Below are 6,000 nucleotides of genomic sequence, written 5' to 3'. Positions count from 1 at the left end.
TGCCTCTATTCCCCTCTCAACTCTCCTTCCCATCCCTCCAAATAAACTCTGTTCTATACTAGACCCCTCCTATGGCTGGGACCTGGGGGTTGGAGAGGGATGTCTTATTCTGGGCCTGCTGAAGTACTCCCTTCCCACCACACCATACTGTGCTCTATAAAACATATCCTTGGCTTTATAAAACACGTCAGTATCTGCTTTCAAACCAATGAAAATATCACCCCATTTCAAAAGAGATAAAATAAACCATACTTTTAAAAATTACCAAAAAATGTCTAAATTCTCTTTCTGCAACTGTGGGCTACTTCTGTGAAAGTCTGGCAAGGACACCCAAGCCTTCCATCTGACATCATTGTGGCAATCCCCTTAACAGTGTAGCCTCAACTTATTTTGTCGTTTCTGTTTGCTTTGTAGGTTAGAAAACTGCGTTGGCTTCCATGGTTCTTTGAGTAGGAGAGAACAGGGAGGAGAAGGGAGTTCCCAGTCTTTATCAGAAACAAACACAGCTCAGGGAGGGAATAACTGTCAGCAATCTTGCCAAGCCCTCGCAGAAGCAGCTTGCTTTCACTTTTAAACATTGTAGTAAGCCTCTGGCAGTGGTGGTACAAGCCTTTAATCCCTAGCACTTGGGAGGCAGAGGCAGGCAGATCTGTGAGTTCCAGGCCAGCCTGGTCTACAGAGTGAGTTCCAGGACAGCCAGGACTACACAGAGAAACACTGTCTCAAAAACTCAAAACACAAACAAACAAACAAACAAACAAACAAAAAACCACACAAAAAAAAAAAAAAAACAAAAAACAAAAAAAAAAAAAAAAAAAAAACCCACTGTGGTACACTTCTTTATTGCTGAAACAGGTTCTACACACTATGTGTACAAACTCATAACCTAGTGGAGAGTTACTTTTCTCCTACATTCTGAGCATGTCTGAGAGAACTGGTTAGAGCTAGGATGAAAAAATTTCCCTTTTATTGGAAATAAATTTATTTCTCTAACGTAATGTACACTGATTCCAGTTTCCTGTCCCCAAACTTCTCATTTCCCCTCCCATTAGAAACAAACAGGCTTCTAGGGAGCAATAATAAAATAAAATAAAACAAAAAGTAACGCATCAGGATAAAACAAAACAAACAGAAGTGGGGGAAAAGACCAAGAGAAGGTACAGAACTTCTTTGCATGTCCTGGAACCCTGCGAGAGCAGCTTTCTCGCCAGCTGTGCACTCTGCTGGTGAAGTAAGATGAGGCATAGGTATGAACAGACTGTTTTGATTTAGTTTTAAAATATTCTGTCCAGGATAGAAGGCAGCCAAGCCTGGGATAGTCTTGTCAGAGGTTAGATTGTCATATTATCAGACAAGCAGGGTTGCTCATCCACCATCAGAGGGTTCATTCACTGTCTGGTTACATTTGCCTCCTGAGGATGAAAGGCCAGCATCCTTAGGGACTAATTGAGAGGTGAAAATAACCTCCCAACTCTTTCTCTCCCATCGCTGTATTTGAACCTCTTGGGGTCCCGATTGCTACTCAGTTTGCTCCTTTCATCGTAAAACCCTAAGGAGCCTTTCCCATTTGAGGCCTGTAGGATTTAAGAGTGATGCTGGAACCATTTGCCTGAGGAAGAGTGAGGAATGAGCTGCAGTGTAAGAGCCAACACTGATACATTCAGAACAAATGAGAAAGAAAAGGAAAAGGTGATAGGTCAGCCCCTAAGAGAAGCTTCCTGAGGCAGGTGGGCTGTGAGCTGCAGTGCAGCCTGAGGGAGGGCGGGTCTCCTTAGAGACTATCCTCATACCCTGTGTGAGTTTGCATGGCACTTTCTGTTTTTTTTGTTTTGTTTTGTTTTGTTTTGTTTTGTTTTTTTGTTTTGTTTTTTTTTTTTCCCCTTTCACGGGTTCTGTCTCTGATTTCTTACCTCTACACAAGCCTTAGCAGGTGCATCATTCTTAGAGATTTCCACTGAGCTACTTAAAAACATTTCCCCCACCCCTCTCTTTCTCCAAACAGACCCAAAGCAGTACAAAATAAGGGAAGCCCACGTAAGAATAAAAAATGAAAACAGCTTAAAGCCTTGCTTTAGGGTTTTCTTTCTTCCAGAAGCTCCACCCCAGTATCTCAGGATCTTCTCTCCTGTTTCTTCATACTATTTTTCACCATAGTGTCCCCCACCTGCCCCCGTAAAAATTGTGAAAATTGAAAAAATATTTTATATTATTTAAGCATGTGTGCCTGAGAGTATGCATGTGTACCACATGGGTACAGGTGTCCACAGAAGTGAGCAGTGGGTATCACAGCTATGGGAAGTGAGGGTGTAAGGCACTTGAGAGCCACGAGTGCTGGGAACAAAACCCAGGTCTTTTACAATAACAGCAAGTGCTCTTAACCTCTGAGCCCTCTCTCCACACTAGCCCCACCTTTTTCAAGCCAGTAGGTTGCACTGATGGAAACACATATTTATGTATTTATTTACTCATGGATTGTAGGGTCTGTAAGGGGATAGAACTACTGTCATTTGTTACTTCTTTTTATTTATTTATTTATTTTTATTTTTTGAATTTTCAGAAACTTCAGCCATACTAAGAGATCACTTGTTACTAGGTTCAGTGGGTAAAATATCTTCCCCTAAATGTTAGAAATCCCAGACCACACCACCTCTTCCCCTGCAGACAAAGTAACACCTTAGACATGGCCCCAGAGAGCCATATGCCAGAACCCATGAGTATCATCTGGAACAATGAGACACAGCTAGTGACCAGTCAGGAACCCTGGAAATCTTGTCTGCCATTCTGCAGCCCCTGGTGGTGGGGGCAATCTTGAACCTCTACCACACAGGCAAATCCTACTTGATGAGCAAGCTGGCTGGGAAGGGAAATGGTTAGGACCACCAGGCAGGTCTTCCTGAGTCCCATCTCCTGACCCACATGGCAAGCCTGGGGTGTGAGGAGACACATTTCGGGAAGGGCTGGAATTTGAAAGCTGGTATGTGTGCCTCAGCCGCTGTTAATGTTTCTTGATAAATGAAGGGATGTTTTATATCTAAGACTGCACATCTGTTTATTTCTTAACAGCTTCCTGGAAAAGCAAAACAGGTTCTCCTGATAGTGAGTAGGACAAGGATGAGATAATTCTATGCACTAACTATCAAACTTTTAGTAGTGTAATGTTGCCTGTGCCCAGCTGCCCTTGAGGGTGGGAGGTGAGGTGGCAGGGAAGTCAACAACACAGACTCCAGGAGCAAGTGAGAAACTGCAGCAAGCTCCTTAAAACCCTCCACCTGAGCCACATTGGTCCCACGAAAGCATGTCTTCTGAACAGCAGTTCCTGATTGGCTGGCATTGACTGCACCAGCAATTCTTGGTCTCTCAGGCAGTCCTCAATTAGGTCCTCCTGTAGGAGATGCTGTTGTGGCTTAGCAGGCTCTGGTATTTACATAGAGGTGGCCCTGCTGTTCCTGCTACAGTGTGATATGCTACTTTTAAAAAGATCATTAACTCTGCCTTTCTGTGCTTACTATTTGCCCATTCCTCTGTTGCTGGTTGGGTTATTACTTGTGGCTCTGACTACCTCCATCTTGTCTCCTGCACATACCAGCTTAGTCATTAAGGGAACACTGGATTCCAGACCCGTCCTTCATTGACGCTTTGCTTTTCAGTTTGTTGTTGTTGTTCAATCAGCACTGCAGCCTCACTGCAGAGGCCTCCGCGCAGCACCTTTGTAAACAATATCATGGACAAAACTGGTCAGAGGCTATGAAGCTACTATGCCATTCTAATTGGTCAGGAGACTGTCCACCTACTCCTGTATCATTTTGTTGTCCAGGATGGCACCACACTAGTGAGAGCAAACCACCTGTGCATCTATAACACCACATGGACTCCTAAGATGCCTTATTCAGTGAAATGTTTGTTATGGAAGCAAAGGGACATCAAGCTGGGCACAGCAGTGTGTATTCCTGTAATCCCAAGGCTGGGGTGGGGTCAGAGACAGGAAGGCCCCTGAGGCTCACTAGTCAGCTAGTATAGCAAAGCAGTGAGTTCAGTGGGTACTATACACACATGGTGCACTTGCATGCATATGGGCAAACATCCAAATAAATAAAAATAAAAAGAGAGAATGAACCTTTAAACAAAGGGAATGAGAGCACACTGTAAAGTCAGGGCTGCCAAGAGATGGCAGACAAGTTTCAGAGCAGTTCACTGAGGGAGGAATCTTTTCTGGGAAAGGTCTGAGGCAAGTGCTGGTTGGGGTAAGTTTATCCTGAATAAACTCCAATGAAAGCTGAGGCAGAATGGAAGTCTTCTATTACAAGCTAAATCAATTCTAAAGACACAAGATTTCCAAATTGGTCCCCAAAACAGGGCAGCCCGACCTCTGACCTCTGGCCCACTGTAGTAGGATGTCTTGCTGTGGGGAGAGCTGTTTATGTTACAGTTAGTCACAGGTGACAAGAGAAACAGGGCTGTGATTTTATCCTTTGGGTAGGAACCCCGGGGTTTAAACTTAAACCATCAAATGACCTCATCAAGATTCACCTCAGAGACCATGTGTCTGCAGCAAGAGCTTTGGGAACCTCAGGAATTTAGCATAGTGACTCAAGTCAAACCCTTTTTGATATTCTCTTAGTAAATACCGTTACTTGTGGCCAAGTAAGGAAAACAACATTTTCTGGAAAATCCATAGAATATTACACACCTATTAGAAATAGTTACTATGTCAGGGAAATACTTTTTATATGGTTTCTTTAAATTAAAAAAATTATTTATTCATGTATTTTATACATGTGAGTGTCCTGTCTGCCTGTACATGTGCAGGCCAGAAGAGAGAATCGGATCTCATTATAGATGGTGTGAGTTACCATGTGGTTGCTGGGAATTGAGCTCAGGGCCTCTGGAAGAATAGCCAGTGGGTTTTTTTTTTTTTTTTTTTTTTTTTTTTTTTTTGCATCCGAGGCATCTCTCCAGCCACACAAGAACTTTAATTACAAAGAGTTCAAGGGGTTTACAGAAGATGCAAAGAAACATCTCAATGAAATTAAGGAAACAGAAATTAAGGAGAATAAATTCCTAAGTGATGCCCGAGAGAACACAAACCAGGCTGAAGGAAATGATGAACACAGGCCTGGGCTTGAGAATGGGACTCCATGAGGAGACAGAAACACTGTGGACTCAATCTGAGACAGACAGGGAGAGTCCAGTAACTCAGCTAGAACCCACAGGAACCCTGATGCATAGACGATCAGGACTCAAAGTTAAAGCTATATCTAAAGCAAATAATCAAGGAACATGGAGGAAAAAACATAGGAAAGGAAGACCCGGGGAATGAGGAAAACATGGACAAACCAAACCTTGGAATTACAGGTTCAGGTGAAGGAGAAAAACCCCTAGTCAGTGGCAGAGACCTTCAGCAGGGTCATAGAATAAAACTTGCCTAGACTAATGAGAAGCACTTACAAGAAGCACACAGAACACCAAATAGACAAGGTCAGAAATGACATGCTATAGCATGTGTATCCACCTCTCTCTCTCTCTCTCTCTCTCTCTCTCTCTCTCTCTCTCTCTCTCTCTCTCTCTCTCCCTCTCTCTCTCCCATACACACACACACACACACATACATGAAATAATAATAATAGTAATAATAATTGTAAAAACTGGAGGTCAGTTCCTAAACAATCTTTTTTTGCTTTTGTTTTTGTTTTTGTTTTTCGAGACAGGGTTTCTCTATGTAGCCCTGGCTGTCCTAGAACTCACTCTGTAGACCAGGCTGGCCTCGCCTGCCTCTGCCTTCCAAGTGCCAGGATTAAACGCTTGAGCCACCACTGCCTGGCTGGAAGCAGTCTCATAGTTTTTATTTTCAAGTTTACGGCACAGATCCTTGGTACCTCACCATCACAACTGAGGAAGTCTCTTGACAAACTTCTATTCAGTAGTTATTCCAAGAAAGTGAGAGGGCTCACTTAATGGTACTGTCTTTCTACCAAACCAGAAAATGTAGACTTGTGATTGATT

Source organism: Arvicanthis niloticus, chromosome 7 (assembly GCF_011762505.2).
Source record: "Arvicanthis niloticus isolate mArvNil1 chromosome 7, mArvNil1.pat.X, whole genome shotgun sequence".
NCBI lineage: Eukaryota > Metazoa > Chordata > Mammalia > Rodentia > Muridae > Arvicanthis > Arvicanthis niloticus.
The sequence above is the reverse complement of the archived record's forward strand: the minus strand, read 5'-3'. Positions refer to the sequence as shown.